The sequence below is a fragment of the Rhinoderma darwinii genome, chromosome 5 (assembly GCF_050947455.1).
Source record: "Rhinoderma darwinii isolate aRhiDar2 chromosome 5, aRhiDar2.hap1, whole genome shotgun sequence".
Classification (NCBI taxonomy): Eukaryota; Metazoa; Chordata; class Amphibia; order Anura; family Rhinodermatidae; genus Rhinoderma; species Rhinoderma darwinii.
In genome coordinates this window covers 229590682-229617587 of record NC_134691.1, presented here as the reverse complement: position 1 = coordinate 229617587, position 26906 = coordinate 229590682, and the positions used below count along the sequence as shown (strand labels likewise).

Here is a 26906-nt window from a genome sequence, read left to right as displayed (position 1 = left end):
CGCCCGACCGGACTGGTAACTAAGGTGTATCGTTTGCACTAACCTTCTTTATTCTCCCCCATGGCTGCTAAACTTAACATCTTTAGCCTCAATGTGAGGAGTGTTAGAGATAGGACTAGATGTCAGATGGTGCTAACTTTTCTTTCCAAGCAGTTGAGTGATGTATTTATGCTGCAGGAATGTACTCTCCCCTCTTCCAGGTCATACCATCATCTGGCCAGGCAGTGGACCCATGGCCCGTCCTACTGGTCTGGTGGGGGCGACTGTAAGTCTGCAGGGGTTGCCATCCTGATTAGGGGAGGCGTATTTACTGTTGACTCTGTCCAGGAGCTCGCCTGCGGCCGCTTGTTGGTCGTAGACGGTTCCTGGGCAGGAGAGCCGATTAGGCTCATCAAAGTGTACGCCCCCCCTATGAAGGCTGAGCGCCTGGAACTATTCCAGACCCTGCGGACCCAGCTCGCCACTACTAGGGCAGTGGTGATGGCCGGGGACTTCAACTGCCCCATCGAAGAGGATGGACGAAGTTCCGGCACTTCAATCAAGCTGGATGTCAGTTCCAAACTGCTTATCGAGATGGTAACCGAAGCATCCTTGCAGGACGTTGTGGGCTCCATGGGGATCGGCTCTGTGAACTATTCATGGAGCCGACCCGATGGCTCACTTCGTTCTCGGATTGACTTTGTGTTCACCTCCCGGGCAGTCAAGCAGCATGGGCACTCCATGGTCCCCTGCTTCTTCTCTGACCACAGGGCCATTCTCTTCCAGGGTGCCATCGGCCACGGTTTTCCTCCCGGCCCTGGCTCCTGGAAGCTGAATTGTGCCCTGCTGGAAAGAGAGGAGGTACTGGCGGAACTTAGAGACGCCTATATTGTTTGGAGGAATGATAAAGTTTTCTTTGACAAAACCTGTGACTGGTGGGAATATGTTAAAGTTGAATTTCGTTGTTTCTTTCAGGCAAAAAGTCGCCAACAGGCGTGTGAGAGGAAGAGAGACTTCAGAGAGATGCAGCGTCAGCTGCGATCCCTGCAAGACCTCCTTCAATGCGGCTGGGACGTCAGGAAGGAGCTGGAGGAAGCCAAAAAGGGCCTGAAAGGGCACTTTGAGGAGGAATCCAAGCGAATTGTCTTTCGTTCCAAGGTGGAGAACCTGGAGAAGGGTGAGAAATGTAACTCGTTCTTTTTCAGGAAACTCCATGCCGGCCACACGCCCCTGAAGGAACTTCGAGATGAGACCGGAAACATGCATTCTGGGAAGAAGGAGGTGATGGGAGTCGTCACAGACTACTACCAAAGCCTCTACTCCCGGAAAACCACTGACCCCGAAGCCGCCGATAAATTCCTGTCAGGTATCACTAATCATCTTGATCCTGCAGGTACGGAGGCTATGGATGTACCCCTGACGGTGGAGGAACTGCTCTCTGCCGCTAAATCCTTCAGACCCGGCAGGACCCCGGGCAGTGATGGTCTCCCAGCAGAGCTCTATGTAGCGCTGGGGGACTTGATCTGTCCGGACCTGCTGGAGCTCTATGAGGAGATGGTGGTGGAGGGTAGAATGCCACCGTCCTTGAGAGAAGGCATGATCACGATCTTGTATAAGCGGAAGGGAGAGAGATGTGACCTGAAAAACTGGCGTCCCATCTCTCTCCTGAACGTGGACTACAAGATCCTCGCCAAAGTATTGGCCAACAGACTGAAGGTTGTCATCGGACAGATCATCGGATCGGACCAAACCTGCGGCATTCCTGGCCGTAGGGTGGCCGACAGTCTTGCCCTGGTGAGGGACACGGTGCATTACATGCAAAGCCGCCGTACACACGCGGCCCTGGTCAGTCTGGATCAGGAGAAGGCTTTTGACCGGGTCTCTCACGAATTCATGGGTAAGGCTCTGCGTAGGCTGCGGCTGGGCAGGTTGTTCTGTTTGTATGTTAACCTGATGTATTGCGACATTTACAGCTCGGTGCTGGTGAACGGCTGGAAGACTGACCCCTTTCCTGTATCGTCGGGGGTTAGACAAGGCTGTCCTCTTTCACCTCTCCTTTTTGTTTGTGTTATAGAGCTCTTCGCAGAGGCTATCCGGCAGAATGGAGAGATCAGAGGGATCACCGCACCAGGTCCAGGACACTTCGAGGTCAAATGCTCGCTGTACATGGACGACGTGACCGTCTTCTGCGCTGACCAGAGTTCGGTGACTGCACTCGTCCAGACCTGCGAGGAGTTCGGACGCGCTTCAGGGGCAAAAGTCAACTGCGGGAAGTCGGAAGCCATGCTCTTCGGAAAGTGGTACCTGCCTTCTCCTGCCTCCTTCCCGTTTACTATCAAGCCGGACTTCATCAAAATTCTGGGAGTCTGGTTCGGTAAGGAAGGTGCAGCCCTAAAGTCGTGGGAAGAACGCTTGGCCAAAGTCAACCAAAGGATCGGACTGTGGAGCCTCAGACAACTCACTATTGAGGGCAAAGCAATGGTCCTGCGTAACGAAGTCTTGCCTGTGCTACAATACACTGCACAGGCATGGCCCCCTCTTGCAACGGCCTCGAGGGCCATTACCAGGACTGTGTTTCGCTTCATCTGGGGCTCGAAAATGGACAGAGTAAAGCGGACTGTTATGTACAAGGAGCCCCGCAAAGGTGGGAAGGGTATACCCGACATTCCCACTCTGCTGCGGATCGCTTTTGCATGTGACTGTGTTCGTAGGACTCTGAGGACAGCAAACGGCTCTGCGGGCAAGGCCATGTCCCGCTACTTCCTCCTTCCCCTCTGGCGAGGTTTTGGCTGGGACAAGTGGGACAGCTCCTTCCCTTACAACTGGCACGCTCCCTGGTTCTACGGAGATGTTGTCCGGTTTGTGAGGGAGCATCAACTGGAGGGTCTTAAGCCCGACTTGTGGAAACCTAAGACGATCCACAAGCACATCAGAGCAAAGGACTCACTGGAGTTTGTTCCAGGGCTTCATGCCGACACGTTGGAGACTGTTTGGACTAACGTGTCATCTGGCAGGTTGACCAATGGGCACAAGGACATTTCATGGATGGCCATCCAGGGAGGACTGCCTCTTAGGTCATTCATGCATGCCCGCAACCTGTGCAAGACCCGGTACTGCCCCAGGTGCCCCTTCACGGAGGAAACATCTTTGCACATTTTCTGGCAGTGCCCCTTTGCACAGGGTCTGTTGAAAGCCTTGGAACATGAACTCAAGGACTCAGTACCCAGGAACAGACTGTCGTACCGCTCGGTACTTTATGGACTATTTCCTGGGAATACCACGGATGGAGCAATCCAGGAAGCCTGGCGCCTTATGAACTGCTTTAAGGACGCTATATGGTTTGCCAGGAACCGTCTGATTTTGCGGAGAGAGAGTGTGTCCGTCCAGGACTGCCGCAGGCTGATCCACAGCCTGCTCAGAGACTATTCCACCTGGGACAGCCCGGACGTCGATGAGGAAGAGGACTGATACTCCCCTTCCCCCACTCTCCCTTCTTGTGTGTTGTCTTTCAATAAAGCTTCGGGCCTGTGATTTCCCCCTTCCCTATCCCCTCCTACCCACTCCCATTTCCCATCACTTGTCTGTAATGCTTTGTTGTTTGGCTTTAGTGAATGCAAGAATGTTAGTGTAGCATGTGGTGTAATGTATAGCATAGGCCAGCCTGTACTGTGTATTATACTGTCATGTTATGTTTGACGACTGTTATTATTTATTATTTGCTGCTTCATGGCTTGCGCTGCGTCGCAGTAATGTTTGTATGATGACGATTGATTGTCAATAAAGCATTTTTCAATCAAAAAATCTGTTCTTATCAGTTTAATATCTGATACGTCCCCTATCTGGGGACCATATATTAAATGGATTTTTAGAACAGGGAGATGGAAATAGAGCTTGCTCTGTCCACTCCACGCATTGACCTGGTATTGCAGTATTTCCAGGACCGGTGCACCCTTTCCTTATGTGTTGACTAAAATCAGATTCCAAAAGTGTTTTTTCTCTTTGCCATTGTTTCTGTCTTTCTGAAGGGATCTCCCCTTTTAATCCCATTATTTCAACACCTGTTGGACAATGCATTTGTACAGTCATGTGTGATAATGAGCTCATTTATTAACTGCAATTAATTAATGAATAGATTGCCACCTCTTGTTTTGTGTCGTCTGTGTTTCTGTGTTTCCGGCATTTCACATTGGAACAGCTCATTCACCTTCCTTGTCTTCTCTCCGCCCTCCCTTTTAGGTAAGTTAAAGAGCTGCACCTGAGCCAGCCACTGATTGATGCAGCACCACAGTCAAATAGTGGAGTGGAGTGGAGTAGGGGAACAGCAAACAGCCATTAAAGCAGCCAGCCGCCTACCCGCCACAATGGACCTACCTGTGTACACTAGATGGATGTGATGGAATGTACTGTCGTCCCTACATTTCAAGAAGAAGTAAGAATTGCAGTTGCAACAAAGCCTTGCTTGCCTACAAAGAGAGCAGCAATTTGGATTTGTTACTTTGTTACCTGGAAGAATAACAAACTGTGCAAGGATGGAGGTTGTAGGAGCAAGGAGAAGTTGTCTGTAAAGTTGGTGGATGCCTATTTTCCATTTTGCAGTCCCTTGTCTCCCTCTTGTGGCCTCCTGGAGGCAACTAGCTGTGCAAAAAAAAGACAGCCTGGCGGCCGGCTGTTGCAGTGTTGCCCTCTCAGGCAACACTGAGTGACTGACTGAGCCGCACCGTCTTATATAAAGTTCAGACGGAACTTTGCACGTGTCATAGTGGAGCCCTCAGGATTCCAGAGCCAGCTTTCTGACATCATAATGGGGCCTGCCTCAGAGATAAAAGCCTGGGCCCAGGCAGTGTTGGTCAGTGCTGCTCAGCAGGCAGCACCGGACTGGATTGGATTAAAGCTGATACAAGGTGTGAAGGAACAAGGGGTGGCTGTGGGCATGCACTTGCTGCCGCTGCCAGTGTTTATCTGCATGGCAGGAGGGCATTTGGGCGTTGCCAGGAAGGCGTTTTTATGTAGATTCCTCCTCTTTCAGCACTGCATTGTGGTGCAAGCAAAAGAAGCAAATCCTGTCTGGCTTCCTCTCCGGCCTTTATTCACCTCCCGCTTAGTAGCTGTAAATGTGTGTGAGCCTGCAGGGCCCCATGGAATTGCCTAGGAGTAGGCTGAATCAATCGCTGCAAGGGGTGAACAGCAGTATTAGGCAGGCTCGGTCAACGGCCGGCCCATTCGGGTTATCGCTTCTCGGCCTTTTGGCTAAGATCAAGTGTAGTATCTGTTCTTATCAGTCCTTGTAAGGATAGATAGCTCGGAGAACCACTGGGGGCTATAAACACTAGCTTAGCGATCCAAGAGCGTTCCAGACGAAGCCGGCGACGAACTGCGGAGAAGAACCAGCGAAGACGACGATCCAGAAGGGAGAAGCCGCCATCGGGGAAGAAGCTCCGGGAGATCGCTGCCGGGAAGAAGAAGGAGAACTGCGACAGAGACCTTCGGAGAAGAGCCGCTGCTGAAGGGGATCTTTGAAGAAGCTCGGCCGCAGAAGAAGCTCGACGAGGAACCGCTGCGGAAGAAATTTCGTGGAAGAACCTCGGCCAGCAAGGAGAAGATTTGCATAGCTCCGCCCCCTTCGGGAAAGAGCTATCGAAGATCCTCCCCAAGCGACAGGAACAGCTGGAAGAAGCCATGGCCTCAACCAGCAACCCTGCCACCCAGAAGAAGAAGGCTGATGGACCAGGTGAGCCGGCCCAGGCCAGGACATCTCCTCCTGAAGCCTCCTCAAGCCAACAGGCCACCAGGAAGCCGAACCAGGCTGCTCCAACCCTGGAGCCCTGGATGAAGCAGACGGTGGCCCTGAAGCTGAAGGAGGTGGACGGGAGAGTGCCGGACATGACGGAAGAAGTGTTCTGCCAGAAGATGCTCCTGGACCAGGGCTTTGCTAAGCCGGAGACCATCAGCATCCAGGCCTTCATGACCGGGATGTTCTTCGTGACCTTCGCTTCGATCAACATCTGCAGAAGGTACTGGGAGATGGTGAAAGCGGCGAGGCCTGAATCCCCTTTCTCTCGCTTTGTGGGCAACTGCCCTGTCCAAAGAGAGGAAAGGCGGGTGACGGTCTCAATGCGGAACCCACACACCCCCGGCAAAGACATCACCACGCTCCTGAAGCGGTTCTGCACAGTGGTGAGGGAACCCACCCACATCCTGAACGGACTCGGCTTCTGGACTGGCAAGTGGTCGGTAATCGTCCGACTGAACAAGGATTCCAGCGCGGAAGACGGCCTCCAACACCTGCCCCAGTCATTCTCGCTGGGCAACTCCTACGGCCTCATCTACTACCCGGACATGCCGCAGATCTGCAGGAGATGCAGCAAGAAGGGTCATTCGGTGAAGGACTGCAAGGAGGACGCCTGCAAGAACTGCCGGGTAACAGGACACGAGACCAAAGACTGCCCGAAACGGACAATGTGCAACCTCTGCGGACAAGCAGCCCACTCCTACAAGGACTGCCCGAAGAGGGATCGATCCTGGGCAACTGTAGCGGCGAAAGCTCCGGCCAGAGGGAACCCCGCCCCAGCCAGAGCTCCAGCGGCGCAGAAGACCGGGAATAAGAAGGATGGTAAGAAGACGACAGTCCCTCCCCCCCGTCTCCCGGCCCTCCCTCGCCCTACCCTTCCCACCCTCCCTCGCCCGGCCCTCCCCACCCCCCCGTCCCCAACCCCTGTCACCCCCACTGAGGCTCTCACCTTCTCCTACCCACCCATCTCAGTGGTCCTGTCACCTGCACCTCTCCCAACCCAGCCTCCCTTCTCCCCAGCTCCAGCAGCACTAACATCTTCCCCTCCAGCTGCTGGAGTCCTCTCCCTGGAGGATTTTCCCCCTCTTGTCTCCTCAGGTGCCATCCAGAGGAAGAGAAAGGTGAGGGACAGCCCAGCTGCTGAGTCCTCAAAGCGACAAGTCGTGGAAATCTGCGAAGATTCCCTTGCGCAGCAGGAGGAAATGGAGCAGATGGTGGAGGAACTCGTGTCTGAACCTGAGGTCATCGACTTCACAACAGACATCCAGGTGGCTACAATCCTGGAACAATTTTTGTCAGAGGGCCTGCTGGATCTTTCGGACCCGCCAGGAGAGGAGGATCCGCCCGACCGGACTGGTAACTAAGGTGTATCGTTTGCACTAACCTTCTTTATTCTCCCCCATGGCTGCTAAACTTAACATCTTTAGCCTCAATGTGAGGAGTGTTAGAGATAGGACTAGATGTCAGATGGTGCTAACTTTTCTTTCCAAGCAGTCGAGTGATGTATTTATGCTGCAGGAATGTACTCTCCCCTCTTCCAGGTCATACCATCATCTGGCCAGGCAGTGGACCCATGGCCCGTCCTACTGGTCTGGTGGGGGCGACTGTAAGTCTGCAGGGGTTGCCATCCTGATTAGGGGAAGCGTATTTACTGTTGACTCTGTCCAGGAGCTCGCCTGCGGCCGCTTGTTGGTCGTAGACGGTTCCTGGGCAGGAGAGCCGATTAGGCTCATCAACGTATACGCTCCCCCTATGAAGGCTGAGCGCCTGGAACTATTCCAGACCCTGCGGACCCAGCTCGCCACCACTAGGGCAGTGGTGATGGCCGGGGACTTCAACTGCCCCATCGAAGAGGATGGACGAAGTTCCGGCACTTCAATCAAACTGGATGTCAGTTCCAAACTGCTTATCGAGATGGTAACCGAAGCATCCTTGCAGGACGTTGTGGGCTCCATGGGGATTGGCTCTGTGAACTATTCATGGAGCCGACCCGATGGCTCACTTCGTTCTCGGATTGACTTTGTGTTCACCTCCCGGGCAGTCAAGCAGCATGGGCACTCCATGGTCCCCTGCTTCTTCTCTGACCACAGGGCCATTCTCTTCCAGGGTGCCATCGGCCACGGTTTTCCTCCCGGCCCTGGCTCCTGGAAGCTGAATTGTGCCCTGCTGGAAAGAGAGGAGGTACTGGCGGAACTTAGAGACGCCTATATTGTTTGGAGGAATGATAAAGTTTTCTTTGACAAAACCTGTGACTGGTGGGAATATGTTAAAGTTGAATTTCGTTGTTTCTTTCAGGCAAAAAGTCGTCAACAGGCGTGTGAGAGGAAGAGAGACTTCAGAGAGATGCAGCGTCAGCTGCGATCCCTGCAAGACCTCCTTCAATGCGGCTGGGACGTCAGGAAGGAGCTGGAGGAAGCCAAAAAGGGCCTGAAAAGGCACTTTGAGGAGGAATCCAAGCGAATTGTCTTTCGTTCCAAGGTGGAGAACCTGGAGAAGGGTGAGAAATGTAACTCGTTCTTTTTCAGGAAACTCCATGCCGGCCACACGCCCCTGAAGGAACTTCGAGATGAGACCGGAAACATGCATTCTGGGAAGAAGGAGGTGATGGGAGTCGTCACAGACTACTACCGAAGCCTCTACTCCCGGAAAACCACTGACCCCGAAGCCGCCGATAAATTCCTGTCAGGTATCACTAATCATCTTGATCCTGCAGGTACGGAGGCTATGGATGTACCCCTGACGGTGGAGGAACTGCTCTCTGCCGCTAAATCCTTCAGACCCGGCAGGACCCCGGGCAGTGATGGTCTCCCAGCAGAGCTCTATGTAGCGCTGGGGGACTTGATCAGTCCGGACCTGCTGGAGCTCTATGAGGAGATGGTGGTGGAGGGTAGAATGCCACCGTCCTTGAGAGAAGGCATGATCACGATCTTGTATAAGCGGAAGGGGGAGAGATGTGACCTGAAAAACTGGCGTCCCATCTCTCTCCTGAACGTGGACTACAAGATCCTCGCCAAAGTATTGGCCAACAGACTGAAGGTTGTCATCGGACAGATCATCGGATCGGACCAAACCTGCGGCATTCCTGGCCGTAGGGTGGCCGACAGTCTTGCCCTGGTGAGGGACACGGTGCATTACATGCAAAGCCGCCGTACACACGCGGCCCTGGTCAGTCTGGATCAGGAGAAGGCTTTTGACCGGGTCTCTCACGAATTCATGGGTAAGGCTCTGCGTAGGCTGCGGCTTGGCAGGTTGTTCTGTTTGTATGTTAACCTGATGTATTGCGACATTTACAGCTCGGTGCTGGTGAACGGCTGGAAGACTGACCCCTTTCCTGTATCGTCGGGGGTTAGACAAGGCTGTCCTCTTTCACCTCTCCTTTTTGTTTGTGTTATAGAGCTCTTCGCAGAGGCTATCCGGCAGAATGGAGAGATCAGAGGGATCACCGCACCAGGTCCAGGACACTTCGAGGTCAAATGCTCGCTGTACATGGACGACGTGACCGTCTTCTGCGCTGACCAGAGTTCGGTGACTGCACTCGTCCAGACCTGTGAGGAGTTCGGACGCGCTTCAGGGGCAAAAGTCAACTGCGGGAAGTCGGAAGCCATGCTCTTCGGAAAGTGGTACCTGCCTTCTCCTGCCTCCTTCCCGTTTACTATCAAGCCGGACTTCATCAAAATTCTGGGAGTCTGGTTCGGTAAGGAAGGTGCAGCCCTAAAGTCGTGGGAAGAACGCTTGGCCAAAGTCAACCAAAGGATCGGACTGTGGAGCCTCAGACAACTCACTATTGAGGGCAAAGCAATGGTCCTGCGTAACGAAGTCTTGCCTGTGCTACAATACACTGCACAGGCATGGCCCCCTCTTGCCACCGTCTCGAGGGCCATTACCAGGACTGTGTTTCGCTTCATCTGGGGCTCGAAAATGGACAGAGTAAAGCGGACTGTTATGTACAAGGAGCCCCGCAAAGGTGGGAAGGGTATACCCGACATTCCCACTCTGCTGCGGATCGCTTTTGTATGTGACTGTGTTCGTAGGACTCTGAGGACAGCAAACGGCTCTGCGGGCAAGGCCATGTCCCGCTACTTCCTCCTTCCCCTCTGGCGAGGTTTTGGCTGGGACAAGTGGGACAGCTCCTTCCCTTACAACTGGCACGCTCCCTGGTTCTACGGAGATGTCGTCCGGTTCGTGAGGGAGCATCAACTGGAGGGTCTTAAGCCCGACTTGTGGAAACCTAAGACGATCCACAAGCACATCAGAGCAAAGGACTCACTGGAGTCTGTTCCAGGGCTTCATGCCGACACGTTGGAGACTGTTTGGACTAACGTGTCATCTGGCAGGTTGACCAACGGGCACAAGGACATTTCATGGATGGCCATCCAGGGAGGACTGCCTCTTAGGTCATTCATGCATGCCCGCAACCTGTGCAAGACCCGGTACTGCCCCAGGTGCCCCTTCACGGAGGAAACATCTTTGCACATTTTCTGGCAGTGCCCCTTTGCACAGGGTCTGTTGAAAGCCTTGGAACATGAACTCAAGGACTCAGTACCCAGGAACAGACTGTCGTACCGCTCGGTACTTTATGGACTATTTCCTGGGAATACCACGGATGGAGCAATCCAGGAAGCCTGGCGCCTTATGAACTGCTTTAAGGACGCTATATGGTTTGCCAGGAACCGTCTGATTTTGCGGAGAGAGAGTGTGTCCGTCCAGGACTGCCGCAGGCTGATCCACAGCCTGCTCAGAGACTATTCCACCTGGGACAGCCCGGACGTCGATGAGGAAGAGGACTGATACTCCCCTTCCCCCCACTCTCCCTTCTTGTGTGTTGTCTTTCAATAAAGCTTCGGGCCTGTGATTTCCCCCTTCCCTATCCCCTCCTACCCACTCCCCTATCCCATCACTTGTCTGTAATGCTTTGTTGTTTGGCTTTAGTGAATGCAAGAATGTTAGTGTAGCATGTGGTGTAATGTATAGCATAGGCTAGCCTGTACTGTGTATTATACTGTCATGTTATGTTTGACGACTGTTATTATTTATTATTTGCTGCTTCATGGCTTGCGCTGCGTCGCAGTAATGTTTGTATGATGACGATTGATTGTCAATAAAGCATTTTTCAATCAAAAAATCTGTTCTTATCAGTCCTTGTAAGGATAGATAGCTCGGAGAACCACTGGGGGCTATAAACACTAGCTTAGCGATCCAAGAGCGTTCCAGACGAAGCCGGCGACGAACTGCGGAGAAGAACCACCGAAGACGAAGATCCAGAAGGGAGAAGCCGCCATCGGGGAAGAAGCTCCGGGAGATCGCTGCCGGGAAGAAGGAGAACTGCGACAGAGACCTTCGGAGAAGAGCCGCTGCTGAAGGGGATCTTTGAAGAAGCTCGGCCGCAGAAGAAGCTCGACGAGGAACCGCTGCGGAAGAAATTTCGTGGAAGAACCTCGGCCAGCAAGGAGAAGATTTGCATAGCTCCGCCCCCTTCGGGAAAGAGCTATCGAAGATCCTCCCCAAGCGACAGGAACAGCTGGAAGAAGCCATGGCCTCAACCAGCAACCCTGCCACCCAGAAGGAGAAGGCTGATGGACCAGGTGAGCCGGCCCAGGCCAGGACATCTCCTCCTGAAGCCTCCTCAAGCCAACAGGCCACCAGGAAGCCGAACCAGGCTGCTCCAACCCTGGAGCCCTGGATGAAGCAGACGGTGGCCCTGAAGCTCAAGGAGGTGGACGGGAGAGTGCCGGACATGACGGAAGAAGTGTTCTGCCAGAAGATGCTCCTGGATCAGGGCTTCGCTAAGCCGGAGACCATCAGTATCCAGGCCTTCATGACCGGGATGTTCTTCGTGACCTTCGCTTCGATCAACATCTGCAGAAGGTACTGGGAGATGGTGAAAGCGGCGAGGCCTGAATCCCCTTTCTCTCGCTTTGTGGGCAACTGCCCTGTCCAAAGAGAGGAAAGGCGGGTGACGGTCTCAATGCGGAACCCACACACCCCCGGCAAAGACATCACCACGCTCCTGAAGCGGTTCTGCACAGTGGTGAGGGAACCCACCCACATCCTGAACGGACTCGGCTTCTGGACTGGCAAGTGGTCGGTAATCGTCCGACTGAACAAGGATTCGAGCGCGGAAGACGGCCTCCAGCACCTGCCCCAGTCATTCTCGCTGGGCAACTCCTACGGCCTCATCTATTACCCGGACATGCCGCAGATCTGCAGGAGATGCAGCAAGAAGGGTCATTCGGTGAAGGACTGCAAGGAGGACGCCTGCAAGAACTGCCGGGTAACAGGACACGAGACCAAAGACTGCCCGAAACGGACAATGTGCAACCTCTGCGGACAAGCAGCCCACTCTTACAAGGACTGCCCGAAGAGGGATCGATCCTGGGCAACTGTAGCAGCGAAAGCTCCAGCCAGAGGGAACCCCGCCCCAGCCAGAGCTCCAGCGGCACAGAAGACCGGGAAAAAGAAGGATGGTAAGAAGACGACAGTCCCTCCCCCCCCTCTCCCGGCCCTCCCTCGCCCGGCCCTCCCCACCCCCCCGTCCCCAACCCCTGTCACCCCCACTGAGGCTCTCACCTTCTCCTACCCACCCATCTCAGTGGTCCTGTCACCTGCACCTCTCCCAACCCAGCCTCCCTTCTCCCCAGCTCCAGCAGCACTAACATCTTCCCCTCCAGCTGCTGGAGTCCTCTCCCTGGAGGATTTTCCCCCTCTTGTCTCCTCAGGTGCCATCCAGAGGAAGAGAAAGGTGAGGGACAGCCCAGCTGCTGAGTCCTCAAAACGACAAGTCGTGGAAATCTGCGAAGATTCCCTTGCGCAGCAGGAGGAAATGGAGCAGATGGTGGAGGAACTCGTGTCTGAACCTGAGGTCATCGACTTCACAACAGACATCCAGGTGGCTACAATCCTGGAACAATTTCTGTCAGAGGGCCTGCTGGATCTTTCGGACCCGCCAGGCGAGGAGGATCCGCCCGACCGGACTGGTAACTAAGGTGTATCGTTTGCACTAACCTTCTTTATTCTCCCCCATGGCTGCTAAACTTAACATCTTTAGCCTCAATGTGAGGAGTGTTAGAGATAGGACTAGATGTCAGATGGTGCTAACTTTTCTTTCCAAGCAGTCGAGTGATGTATTTATGCTGCAGGAATGTACTCTCCCCTCTTCCAGGTCATACCATCATCTGGCCAGGCAGTGGACCCATGGCCCGTCCTACTGGTCTGGTGGGGGCGACTGTAAGTCTGCAGGGGTTGCCATCCTGATTAGGGGAAGCGTATTTACTGTTGACTCTGTCCAGGAGCTCGTCTGCGGCCGCTTGTTGGTCGTAGACGGTTCCTGGGCGGGAGAGCCGATTAGGCTCATCAACGTGTACGCTCCCCCTATGAAGGCTGAGCGCCTGGAACTATTCCAGACCCTGCGGACCCAGCTCGCCACCACTAGGGCAGTGGTGATGGCCGGGGACTTCAACTGCCCCATCGAAGAGGATGGACGAAGTTCCGGCACTTCAATCAAGCTGGATGTCAGTTCCAAACTGCTTATCGAGATGGTAACCGAAGCATCCTTGCAGGACGTTGTGGGCTCCATGGGGATCGGCTCTGTGAACTATTCATGGAGCCGACCCGATGGCTCACTTCGTTCTCGGATTGACTTTGTGTTCACCTCCCGGGCAGTCAAGCAGCATGGGCACTCCATGATCCCCTGCTTCTTCTCTGACCACAGGGCCATTCTCTTCCAGGGTGCCATCGGCCACGGTTTTCCTCCCGGCCCTGGCTCCTGGAAGCTGAATTGTGCCCTGCTGGAAAGAGAGGAGGTACTGGCGGAACTTAGAGACGCCTATATTGTTTGGAGGAATGATAAAGTTTTCTTTGACAAAACCTGTGACTGGTGGGAATATGTTAAAGTTGAATTTCGTTGTTTCTTTCAGGCAAAAAGTCGTCAACAGGCGTGTGAGAGGAAGAGAGACTTCAGAGAGATGCAGCGTCAGCTGCGATCCCTGCAAGACCTCCTTCAATGCGGCTGGGACGTCAGGAAGGAGCTGGAGGAAGCCAAAAAGGGCCTGAAAAGGCACTTTGAGGAGGAATCCAAGCGAATTGTCTTTCGTTCCAAGGTGGAGAACCTGGAGAAGGGTGAGAAATGTAACTCGTTCTTTTTCAGGAAACTCCATGCCGGCCACACGCCCCTGAAGGAACTCCGAGATGAGACCGGAAACATGCATTCTGGGAAGAAGGAGGTGATGGGAGTCGTCACAGACTACTACCGAAGCCTCTACTCCCGGAAAACCACTGACCCCGAAGCCGCCGATAAATTCCTGTCAGGTATCACTAATCATCTTGATCCTGCAGGTACGGAGGCTATGGATGTACCCCTGACGGTGGAGGAACTGCTCTCTGCCGCTAAATCCTTCAGACCCGGCAGGACCCCGGGCAGTGATGGTCTCCCAGCAGAGCTCTATGTAGCGCTGGGGGACTTGATCTGTCCGGACCTGCTGGAGCTCTATGAGGAGATGGTGGTGGAGGGTAGAATGCCACCGTCCTTGAGAGAAGGCATGATCACGATCTTGTATAAGCGGAAGGGGGAGAGATGTGACCTGAAAAACTGGCGTCCCATCTCTCTCCTGAACGTGGACTACAAGATCCTCGCCAAAGTATTGACCAACAGACTGAAGGTTGTCATCGGACAGATCATCGGATCGGACCAAACCTGCGGCATTCCTGGCCGTAGGGTGGCCGACAGTCTTGCCCTGGTGAGGGACACGGTGCATTACATGCAAAGCCGCCGTACACACGCGGCCCTGGTCAGTCTGGATCAGGAGAAGGCTTTTGACCGGGTCTCTCACGAATTCATGGGTAAGGCTCTGCGTAGGCTGCGGCTTGGCAGGTTGTTCTGTTTGTATGTTAACCTGATGTATTGCGACATTTACAGCTCGGTGCTGGTGAACGGCTGGAAGACTGACCCCTTTCCTGTATCGTCGGGGGTTAGACAAGGCTGTCCTCTTTCACCTCTCCTTTTTGTTTGTGTTATAGAGCTCTTCGCAGAGGCTATCCGGCAGAATGGAGAGATCAGAGGGATCACCGCACCAGGTCCAGGACACTTCGAGGTCAAATGCTCGCTGTACATGGACGACGTGACCGTCTTCTGCGCTGACCAGAGTTCGGTGACTGCACTCGTCCAGACCTGTGAGGAGTTCGGACGCGCTTCAGGGGCAAAAGTCAACTGCGGGAAGTCGGAAGCCATGCTCTTCGGAAAGTGGTACCTGCCTTCTCCTGCCTCCTTCCCGTTTACTATCAAGCCGGACTTCATCAAAATTCTGGGAGTCTGGTTCGGTAAGGAAGGTGCAGCCCTAAAGTCGTGGGAAGAACGCTTGGCCAAAGTCAACCAAAGGATCGGACTGTGGAGCCTCAGACAACTCACTATTGAGGGCAAAGCAATGGTCCTGCGTAACGAAGTCTTGCCTGTGCTACAATACACTGCACAGGCATGGCCCCCTCTTGCCACCGTCTCGAGGGCCATTACCAGGACTGTGTTTCGCTTCATCTGGGGCTCGAAAATGGACAGAGTAAAGCGGACTGTTATGTACAAGGAGCCCCGCAAAGGTGGGAAGGGTATACCCGACATTCCCACTCTGCTGCGGATCGCTTTTGTATGTGACTGTGTTCGTAGGACTCTGAGGACAGCAAACGGCTCTGCGGGCAAGGCCATGTCCCGCTACTTCCTCCTTCCCCTCTGGCGAGGTTTTGGCTGGGACAAGTGGGACAGCTCCTTCCCTTACAACTGGCACGCTCCCTGGTTCTACGGAGATGTCGTCCGGTTTGTGAGGGAGCATCAACTGGAGGGTCTTAAGCCCGACTTGTGGAAACCTAAGACGATCCACAAGCACATCAGAGCAAAGGACTCACTGGAGTTTGTTCCAGGGCTTCATGCCGACACGTTGGAGACTGTTTGGACTAACGTGTCATCTGGCAGGTTGACCAACGGGCACAAGGACATTTCATGGATGGCCATCCAGGGAGGACTGCCTCTTAGGTCATTCATGCATGCCCGCAACCTGTGCAAGACCCGGTACTGCCCCAGGTGCCCCTTCACGGAGGAAACATCTTTGCACATTTTCTGGCAGTGCCCCTTTGCACAGGGTCTGTTGAAAGCCTTGGAACACGAACTCAAGGACTCAGTTCCCAGGAACAGACTGTCGTACCGCTCGGTACTTTATGGACTATTTCCTGGGAATACCACGGATGGAGCAATCCAGGAAGCCTGGCGCCTTATGAACTGTTTTAAGGACGCTATATGGTTCGCCAGGAATCGTCTGATTTTGCGGAGAGAGAGTGTGTCCGTCCAGGACTGCCGCAGGCTGATCCACAGCCTGCTCAGAGACTATTCCACCTGGGACAGCCCGGACGTCGATGAGGAAGAGGACTGATACTCCCCTTCCCCCCACTCTCCCTTCTTGTGTGTTGTCTTTCAATAAAGCTTCGGGCCTGTGATTTCCCCCTTCCCTATCCCCTCCTACCCACTCCCCTATCCCATCACTTGTCTGTAATGCTTTGTTGTTTGGCGTTAGTGAATGCAAGAATGTTAGTGTAGCATGTGGTGTAATGTATAGCATAGGCTAGCCTGTACTGTGTATTATACTGTCATGTTATGTTTGACGACTGTTATTATTTATTATTTGCTGCTTCATGGCTTGCGCTGCGTCGCAGTAATGTTTGTATGATGACGATTGATTGTCAATAAAGCAATTTTCAATCAAAAAAAAAAAAAAAAAAAAAAAAAAAAAAAAAAAAAAAAAAAACCTGCTCAAGCTGAGGTTAGTAATCATCCCTGCCGGTGGTACGTGGGCCATCGTAGGGGGATGACAGAACGCCGAGGTGAGGGCAGGGAACCACAACGGTCATCGCTCTGGTGTACGCATTTGGTTTAAAGGTACCATTTGTAGGTGACCAGGCGACCGCCGGATCGAGGTCAGGAGGTCGGGTAGTTTGAAAGCCCGAGTTGCTATGTGCCCCAGGGCTGGTGACCCTGGGGTGCCCTAACTCACTGGGGGTGGGATCCCACTGAGTGAAGGCACACTTGCACGCACTCTTCTTTCACACTTTTAAGCACACACCTTTATTCTCCCGGCCTTCTGGCTGGGAGATGAGGAATTTTTATATACCTGGCGGATGTCCAGGCTGTATCACAGCGCACATCCACTTATTTAATTTTGTTTTTCACTGTGTGTTTGTCACGTTTGTCACAAGGATTTTGGGATGCGGTGCCCTTTTGGGACCCTCCTGAGGTCTAGGGGGAAAATGTGTGGCCTTCTGGTTCCTTTTTCCCCTGCAACCCGGCCTCCCTTCTTCGGAGGGGAGGTGCAACTAGGATGCAGGCTCCTAGGTGGACACTGGGGTGGCAGCCCAGGTAGAAGCCTAGGAGTGTGTTTGGGTCTCCCTAAGCTTCGGCGAGGGGGGACCATCGATCCTTGATCCTCTAGGCCTATGGTTTGGAGGGTCAGGGAATGGTTATGCGGGGCCTCTCTCTTTTAAGAGAAGGGCTGCGATAGACCGCATCCTTGTGCACTTTTTGTGTGGCACCTCTGCACTTTTTATGCACTTGGGTGATAGAAAGCACGGCTCGGGCTTTTCAAAAAAAAAAAAAAATCTGTTCTTATCAGTTTAATATCTGATACGTCCCCTATCTGGGGACCATATATTAAATGGATTTTTAGAACAGGGAGATGGAAATAGAGCTTGCTCTGTCCACTCCACGCATTGACCTGGTATTGCAGTATTTCCAGGACCGGTGCACCCTTTCCTTATGTGTTGACTAAAATCAGATTCCAAAAGTGTTTTTTCTCTTTGCCATTGTTTCTGTCTTTCTGAAGGGATCTCCCCTTTTAATCCCATTATTTCAACACCTGTTGGACAATGCATTTGTACAGTCATGTGTGATAATGAGCTCATTTATTAACTGCAATTAATTAATGAATAGATTGCCACCTCTTGTTTTGTGTCGTCTGTGTTTCTGTGTTTCCGGCATTTCACATTGGAACAGCTCATTCACCTTCCTTGTCTTCTCTCCGCCCTCCCTTTTAGGTAAGTTAAAGAGCTGCACCTGAGCCAGCCACTGATTGATGCAGCACCACAGTCAAATAGTGGAGTGGAGTGGAGTAGGGGAACAGCAAACAGCCATTAAAGCAGCCAGCCGCCTACCCGCCACAATGGACCTACCTGTGTACACTAGATGGATGTGATGGAATGTACTGTCGTCCCTACATTTCAAGAAGAAGTAAGAATTGCAGTTGCAACAAAGCCTTGCTTGCCTACAAAGAGAGCAGCAATTTGGATTTGTTACTTTGTTACCTGGAAGAATAACAAACTGTGCAAGGATGGAGGTTGTAGGAGCAAGGAGAAGTTGTCTGTAAAGTTGGTGGATGCCTATTTTCCATTTTGCAGTCCCTTGTCTCCCTCTTGTGGCCTCCTGGAGGCAACTAGCTGTGCAAAAAAAAGACAGCCTGGCGGCCGGCTGTTGCAGTGTTGCCCTCTCAGGCAACACTGAGTGACTGACTGAGCCGCACCGTCTTATATAAAGTTCAGACGGAACTTTGCACGTGTCATAGTGGAGCCCTCAGGATTCCAGAGCCAGCTTTCTGACATCATAATGGGGCCTGCCTCAGAGATAAAAGCCTGGGCCCAGGCAGTGTTGGTCAGTGCTGCTCAGCAGGCAGCACCGGACTGGATTGGATTAAAGCTGATACAAGGTGTGAAGGAACAAGGGGTGGCTGTGGGCATGCACTTGCTGCCGCTGCCAGTGTTTATCTGCATGGCAGGAGGGCATTTGGGCGTTGCCAGGAAGGCGTTTTTATGTAGATTCCTCCTCTTTCAGCACTGCATTGTGGTGCAAGCAAAAGAAGCAAATCCTGTCTGGCTTCCTCTCCGGCCTTTATTCACCTCCCGCTTAGTAGCTGTAAATGTGTGTGAGCCTGCAGGGCCCCATGGAATTGCCTAGGAGTAGGCTGAATCAATCGCTGCAAGGGGTGAACAGCAGTATTAGGCAGGCTCGGTCAACGGCCGGCCCATTCGGGTTATCGCTTCTCGGCCTTTTGGCTACGACCAAGTGTAGTAGTCAGGGTGCGAGTCCTGGAGTGATCCAGCAGTTTCCTTTGCAGGAGCTGCTGTATAATTTTCTGTGGTTTTTACCGACAGTGTCTTATTGAAGAATGGCTGGGCTGAAGAATACCATCCGGATGGAAGTGGATCCCAAGGACCATCAGAAGAACAACCTCCGTTTTATGATTGAAAAGATCATTGAAGGTAAAGCTGGTGTGCAGAGAAATCTGATTTTTGCTGTTCAGGACTTCTGGAAAACAGGTGTGTACGACGTTACCTTCATAAATGAAGAAATTTGCATAAACGTCTATGAATGGCTGCGCAGTAACAAGGATGACCCCATGATGCAAGGTATAAAATGTACGCCGTTGTTCGGATTGAATGAAATTGTTATCACGGTGCATGTCTACAATCCCTACACCAAGATGGAGGTACTTGTAAATTTTCTCCTTAACTACTGCCAGTATGTTAGAGATGGAGTACCCCAGGTGAATTGCATGGGTATTTTCAACTGCAAATACAAGTTCAGAGTGAAGTTAAAGCAGGACCCTAATTACTTAGGAGGTTTTATGCACCCACCTGCGAGTTTCTCTGTGGCAGGCCAGAGGGGTTTCATAATGTACCCTGGGCAGCCAAAGTACTGCAGAAATTGTTTTCTTTTTGGTCATACACAGGATGTTTGCACTAAAGGAAGTTGCTGCAGGAACTGTAAGCAGGAGGGGCACACAGCTAATGAGTGTCCTACTCCACGTGCCTGTGATATCTGTGGTAAAACTGACCATTTATTTAGAGATTGCCCAAATGCAGCTGCACAGAAGGAGCAGAATCAGAAGAGGGCGGAGGAGGCTCAGCAAAGAGAAGTGGAGCGGCGGGAACACAGTGCAACGCAAAGGAGATCATTTGCAAGTGTGGTAAGAGGCCCAGCCAGTGAAGAGGTAAGGAGGGGTGATGAGACTACTACACAAACACCTGTGGTGAGTGCCCTGCCCCCGCTTTTACCTCCTTTGAGAAGTTTGGAGGAAGTGATTGAGGAGTTCACCAGCTCTGTTCATGCATCTGACCCATGTAACATAGAGGAATATCCATCTGAGTCAGAGACTATAAAGAGTCAAAGGGAGGGTGGTGGGGATAAAAGTTCTGAGGAAGACAGTCAAACCTTCTTGGTTCGCAGGGAAAAATCCTGTAAAAAAAGACGCACTGAGAAGAGTGAGAAGGAAGGTGTGGAAACAAGCAACCCTTTTCAGGTGCTGGAGATTGACCCTATGGACGCTGACACAGTATGCCCTGCAGTTTAGGGATAAGTGATGTGTTTCACTCACCTGTGGTCTTCACATTATGCAAGGAAGAGGAGACCTCTGGGAAGAGAAATTTGTGTTATTTTTAGTCCTATGTGCAAAAATGTATTCTGTTGTACTTTTATGTATTTTCTTTTTAGGTTGCTCTCCATGAGCTAGAAGTTTTAAGTTGAATATGGGCTTCAGGATAGTGTCTCAAAATGTCAGAGTCTTCAAGAGTAAAAATAGACGAGCTGCTATTCTAGAGTTCCTGGCACAGGAAAGTGCTTCTATTTTTTGTTTGCAGGAATGTGGTTTGTGTGAGTCAATTGGAAGTGATGAATGGGTGCATGGAAGTATGGTATGGTCAGGCAGTGTGTTAAATAAAAATGATGGGGTGGGAGTTTTGTTTAAAGGGAGGGAAGTATCTTTAGTTAGTTATACTGTTATAGAACAAGGTAGATGCATTTTAGTTATCTTTGAGTACAAAAATGTACAGTTATGTTTAATTAATATATATGCTCCAACAAATAAAGTAGAAAGAAATGTTTTATTTGAAAAAATTAAGTTTTTCATTCCAGGGAGAATGCCTGTAATTTTAGTTGGTGATCTAAATTGTGATCTCACTAAGTGTAATGTTGACATATCAGGGAAAACATTTTTGGATTTAGTTAGTGATTTTAATTTATCAGATATGCAAAAGTTATGTAAAATAGACCCGAATTTAAATACCTATCATGCTGATAGGGGGAGAATTCATAGTAGGTTGGATTATTGCTTTGTTTCGCAAAATGTTATTTCTTTAAGTTATAAACAGCATGGGGTTTTGTTTTCAGACCATGAGTGTGTAATATGTGAGGTGGATGTGGATGCAAAGGGTGTGTATGGGCGGGGTTTATGGAAATTAAATGTGAGTCTGTTGGAAAGTGAGGATGTGAGGCGGGAATATGCGAATCGGTATGCATGTTGGGTAAGGAAGAAAAGTGATTTTACTGATATCTGTAGGTGGTGGGATTGGGTTAAAATGAAGACAAGATCGTTTTTCAAAAATGTTGGGTATAAATTTGCTGCGATTAAGAGGGAAAAGTATGTGAGGTTGAATGCTCAGTTGAGTTTATTATATAAGTTAAGGGATGAAGGTTCTGATGTGAGTGAGGATATATTAGTTATCAAAAGAGAGATTAATGAATTTATGTTTGAGAGAGGTAAGAGTGTTATTTTTAGAGCAAAATTGGAGAGAATGGAATATGATGAGAAATGTACACGGTTTTTTTTCAAAAAAGTGTTTGGTAAAAAACAAAGTATGAATGTGTTGATTGGGGAGGATGGTAGTGAGGTGAGTGGTGATGATGTGAGTGAGGAAGTGGCAAAGTTCTATGAAGAGTTGTATGCAGAAAAATGGAGGGATGATACTTTGGAGAGTGAGGTGTTGAATGGGATGGATAAAAATTTGAGTGATGTTGAGAAAGAATGTGTTATGAAGGATGTGACTATGGATGAAGTATGGAAGGTAATAAATAGTATGGCTGTGAATAAGACACCAGGGGAAGATGGACTCCCTATAGAGTTCTATAGGTTAATGTGGGATGTGATTGGAAAAGATGTGATAGAATTGTGTAAATATATGTGGGTGAATGAAGAAATTACTGAAAGTATGCGTGCGGGTGTGATTGTGTTGATTCCGAAAAAGGGAGAGTTAAAGGAATTGAAAAATTGGCGCCCGATAACGTTACTCAATTGTGATTATAAGATTTACGCAAAAGTGATAGCCAATAGGATGCGTGATGTGATTGAGAGTGTGGTTGGGGATGAGCAATGTTGTGCGGTACCTGGGAGAAGAATACATGAGAATGTGTGTATGTTAAGAGATTGTTTGTGGGATTGTATGGAAAGGAAGAAGGATGTGCATCTGGTAAGTTTGGATTTTGAAAAAGCGTATGATAGGTTGTCTCATAAGTTTTTGTATAAGGTGTTGCTGAAAATGGGCTTTCCAGCTGAGTTTGTATGTAGAATTAGGAGTTTATATGGTGGGATATATAGTCGTGTGTTACTGAATGGGTGTGTGGGTAGGAGAGTGATTGTGTCTTCTGGTGTGCGTCAAGGATGTCCGTTGTCACCGGTTGCTTTCATTTGTGCGATTGAGCCATTATTGTGTTTGTTAAGGAAAGATAAGGTTGTGCGTGGTGTTCAGATTCCAGGGAGTGGGGGGAGAGAGTGGAAGGTAAGTGGCTATATGGATGATGTGTGCGTTCTATGCGATTCTGAATGTGCTATAAAACGTGTGAAACTGTTAGTGTCCTTTTTTTGTGGCGCGTCTGCTTTTCGTGTTAACTGGAGTAAGAGTGAATGTAAAAGTTTTGGGAGCAGTAAGGTGAGGGGGGATATAGGGGTGAACATTGTGGATGGACCAATTAAGGTGTTGGGGGTGAAATTTACAGAAAAATTAGATGGGAAAGAATGTTGGGATGATGTGAAGAAGAAAGTGGAAAGTAAATTATGTTTTTGGAGGATGAGAAGTTTATCTTTTACTGGGAAGATTTTGATCATTAAGAGTGTTGTTTTGCCAATATACTTGTATATTGCTTTTGTGTTTCCACCTAATTATATGTGTTTGAGGAGCTTAAATAGGATTTTGTTTGTTTTCTTGTGGGGATCAAAAATGGAGCGAGCAAGGAGGGAGGTGGTAATTAAATCTGTGAGGAATGGTGGATTGGGTTTTCCTAACTTAGAAGTATTCTTTGGGGTAAATATGTGTATTTTTCTTCTAAGAGTAGTTAGGGCAGACTTAAAATATTCTGTTATGTGTAAATATTTGTTTGGGACTTACCTGATTCGGATGAAGTGGTGTGCGAGAGATTTACGTAGTCCAGTTGCGTTTGTTGTGCCTGTATGGTATGTGTGGATGTATAAGTTTCTTGTGAAATATAAGTTGCATGGTGTGGATGTTAGGATGTTGCGCAATAAGAGTTTGGTGTACAGGATGATTGAGTGTGCGGAGACTGAGTGCGGTATAAATATGGTGAGAGGAAGAGATGTGGGGAAAGTATGGAAGAAAGTAAGAATGGATGGTTTGACAAATAAGCAGAGTGAATTGGTGTGGCAAAGTTTGCATGGAGTGTTACCAGTAAGAGAATTCCAGAGGAATCGTGGGCTAATCAGGAGTGATATGTGTCCAAGGTCTGATTGTAATGGAAGGGAGAGTGTTATTCATTTGTTCTGGAATTGTAAGTATGCAAGAGAAGTGATAAAGAGAATGGGACCGTTATGTAAGGAGTTGACTGGGGTGAGTTTGTTGTCTTTTGAAATGTTTATGTTTGGGTTGTGTGCGTGTAATGGAGAAAAAGAGAGAGTGTTGTGGTTGTTGCTTGCATGTATAAAAGAAGTATTATGGGATGTAAGGAATGTATATGTGTTTAAAAGGAAAGAACTGGCTGTTAGAGATAGTGTGAGAATGGCATTGGGAAAGCTGTATGTTTGTTTTTTGTGGGATAAAAAGAGAAAAGGGGAAATGGATGCAGAGGGGGTGTGGAAAGTTAAAAAATGGATTGATATTGTTGATTGTTCATCATGATTTCTTTTTTCTGTAATGTTTTATGCAATGATGTTGCTGTTTTTGTTGTTGACCTTTGGAAAAATATATTTAGAATGTTTTCTGGATGATGATGGGACAGTTTTTTCGTGAAATTGTCATAGAACGGATATGGTTGTGGTTGATCGTATTCATTCCCATCTGAGGGAAAAGAAAAAAAAAAAAAAAAAAAAAAAATCTGTTCTTATCAGTTTAATATCTGATACGTCCCCTATCTGGGGACCATATATTAAATGGATTTTTAGAACAGGGAGATGGAAATAGAGCTTGCTCTGTCCACTCCACGCATTGACCTGGTATTGCAGTATTTCCAGGACCGGTGCACCCTTTCCTTATGTGTTGACTAAAATCAGATTCCAAAAGTGTTTTTTCTCTTTGCCATTGTTTCTGTCTTTCTGAAGGGATCTCCCCTTTTAATCCCATTATTTCAACACCTGTTGGACAATGCATTTGTACAGTCATGTGTGATAATGAGCTCATTTATTAACTGCAATTAATTAATGAATAGATTGCCACCTCTTGTTTTGTGTCGTCTGTGTTTCTGTGTTTCCGGCATTTCACATTGGAACAGCTCATTCACCTTCCTTGTCTTCTCTCCGCCCTCCCTTTTAGGTAAGTTAAAGAGCTGCACCTGAGCCAGCCACTGATTGATGCAGCACCACAGTCAAATAGTGGAGTGGAGTGGAGTAGGGGAACAGCAAACAGCCATTAAAGCAGCCAGCCGCCTACCCGCCACAATGGACCTACCTGTGTACACTAGATGGATGTGATGGAATGTACTGTCGTCCCTACATTTCAAGAAGAAGTAAGAATTGCAGTTGCAACAAAGCCTTGCTTGCCTACAAAGAGAGCAGCAATTTGGATTTGTTACTTTGTTACCTGGAAGAATAACAAACTGTGCAAGGATGGAGGTTGTAGGAGCAAGGAGAAGTTGTCTGTAAAGTTGGTGGATGCCTATTTTCCATTTTGCAGTCCCTTGTCTCCCTCTTGTGGCCTCCTGGAGGCAACTAGCTGTGCAAAAAAAAGACAGCCTGGCGGCCGGCTGTTGCAGTGTTGCCCTCTCAGGCAACACTGAGTGACTGACTGAGCCGCACCGTCTTATATAAAGTTCAGACGGAACTTTGCACGTGTCATAGTGGAGCCCTCAGGATTCCAGAGCCAGCTTTCTGACATCATAATGGGGCCTGCCTCAGAGATAAAAGCCTGGGCCCAGGCAGTGTTGGTCAGTGCTGCTCAGCAGGCAGCACCGGACTGGATTGGATTAAAGCTGATACAAGGTGTGAAGGAACAAGGGGTGGCTGTGGGCATGCACTTGCTGCCGCTGCCAGTGTTTATCTGCATGGCAGGAGGGCATTTGGGCGTTGCCAGGAAGGCGTTTTTATGTAGATTCCTCCTCTTTCAGCACTGCATTGTGGTGCAAGCAAAAGAAGCAAATCCTGTCTGGCTTCCTCTCCGGCCTTTATTCACCTCCCGCTTAGTAGCTGTAAATGTGTGTGAGCCTGCAGGGCCCCATGGAATTGCCTAGGAGTAGGCTGAATCAATCGCTGCAAGGGGTGAACAGCAGTATTAGGCAGGCTCGGTCAACGGCCGGCCCATTCGGGTTATCGCTTCTCGGCCTTTTGGCTAAGATCAAGTGTAGTACCTGCTCAAGCTGAGGTTAGTAATCATCCCTGCCGGTGGTACGTGGGCCATCGTAGGGGGATGACAGAACGCCGAGGTGAGGGCAGGGAACCACAACGGTCATCGCTCTGGTGTACGCATTTGGTTTAAAGGTACCATTTGTAGGTGACCAGGCGACCGCCGGATCGAGGTCAGGAGGTCGGGTAGTTTGAAAGCCCGAGTTGCTATGTGCCCCAGGGCTGGTGACCCTGGGGTGCCCTAACTCACTGGGGGTGGGATCCCACTGAGTGAAGGCACACTTGCACGCACTCTTCTTTCACACTTTTAAGCACACACCTTTATTCTCCCGGCCTTCTGGCTGGGAGATGAGGAATTTTTATATACCTGGCGGATGTCCAGGCTGTATCACAGCGCACATCCACTTATTTAATTTTGTTTTTCACTGTGTGTTTGTCACGTTTGTCACAAGGATTTTGGGATGCGGTGCCCTTTTGGGACCCTCCTGAGGTCTAGGGGGAAAATGTGTGGCCTTCTGGTTCCTTTTTCCCCTGCAACCCGGCCTCCCTTCTTCGGAGGGGAGGTGCAACTAGGATGCAGGCTCCTAGGTGGACTGGGGTGGCAGCCCAGGTAGAAGCCTAGGAGTGTGTTTGGGTCTCCCTAAGCTTCGGCGAGGGGGGACCATCGATCCTTGATCCTCTAGGCCTATGGTTTGGAGGGTCAGGGAATGGTTATGCGGGGCCTCTCTCTTTTAAGAGAAGGGCTGCGATAGACCGCATCCTTGTGCACTTTTTGTGTGGCACCTCTGCACTTTTTATGCACTTGGGTGATAGAAAGCACGGCTCGGGCTTTCAATAAAAAAAAAAATCTGTTCTTATCAGTTTAATATCTGATACGTCCCCTATCTGGGGACCATATATTAAATGGATTTTTAGAACAGGGAGATGGAAATAGAGCTTGCTCTGTCCACTCCACGCATTGACCTGGTATTGCAGTATTTCCAGGACCGGTGCACCCTTTCCTTATGTGTTGACTAAAATCAGATTCCAAAAGTGTTTTTTCTCTTTGCCATTGTTTCTGTCTTTCTGAAGGGATCTCCCCTTTTAATCCCATTATTTCAACACCTGTTGGACAATGCATTTGTACAGTCATGTGTGATAATGAGCTCATTTATTAACTGCAATTAATTAATGAATAGATTGCCACCTCTTGTTTTGTGTCGTCTGTGTTTCTGTGTTTCCGGCATTTCACATTGGAACAGCTCATTCACCTTCCTTGTCTTCTCTCCGCCCTCCCTTTTAGGTAAGTTAAAGAGCTGCACCTGAGCCAGCCACTGATTGATGCAGCACCACAGTCAAATAGTGGAGTGGAGTGGAGTAGGGGAACAGCAAACAGCCATTAAAGCAGCCAGCCGCCTACCCGCCACAATGGACCTACCTGTGTACACTAGATGGATGTGATGGAATGTACTGTCGTCCCTACATTTCAAGAAGAAGTAAGAATTGCAGTTGCAACAAAGCCTTGCTTGCCTACAAAGAGAGCAGCAATTTGGATTTGTTACTTTGTTACCTGGAAGAATAACAAA

At 50.0% G+C, this 26906-nt stretch overlaps 1 non-coding gene and 5 pseudogenes across 1 annotated transcript; all 6 read left to right on the top strand.

The window, feature by feature from the left end:
* Positions 1 to 3758: 3758 nt before the first annotated feature.
* LOC142653731 (U2 spliceosomal RNA) lies at positions 3759 to 3933 on the top strand (annotated as a pseudogene).
* Positions 3934 to 5206: 1273 nt separating this feature from the next.
* Positions 5207 to 5308, top strand: LOC142654527 (U2 spliceosomal RNA; annotated as a pseudogene).
* Positions 5309 to 17367: 12059 nt separating this feature from the next.
* LOC142653997 (U2 spliceosomal RNA) lies at positions 17368 to 17545 on the top strand (annotated as a pseudogene).
* A 6283-nt stretch (positions 17546 to 23828) lies between these two features.
* Positions 23829 to 24034, top strand: LOC142654157 (U2 spliceosomal RNA; annotated as a pseudogene).
* Positions 24035 to 25307: 1273 nt separating this feature from the next.
* Positions 25308 to 25377, top strand: LOC142654711 (U2 spliceosomal RNA; annotated as a pseudogene).
* A 777-nt stretch (positions 25378 to 26154) lies between these two features.
* LOC142654076 (U2 spliceosomal RNA) lies at positions 26155 to 26341 on the top strand. Its single transcript, XR_012848861.1, has one exon. It is a non-coding gene; the product is annotated as a U2 spliceosomal RNA (small nuclear RNA).
* Positions 26342 to 26906: the final 565 nt, after the last annotated feature.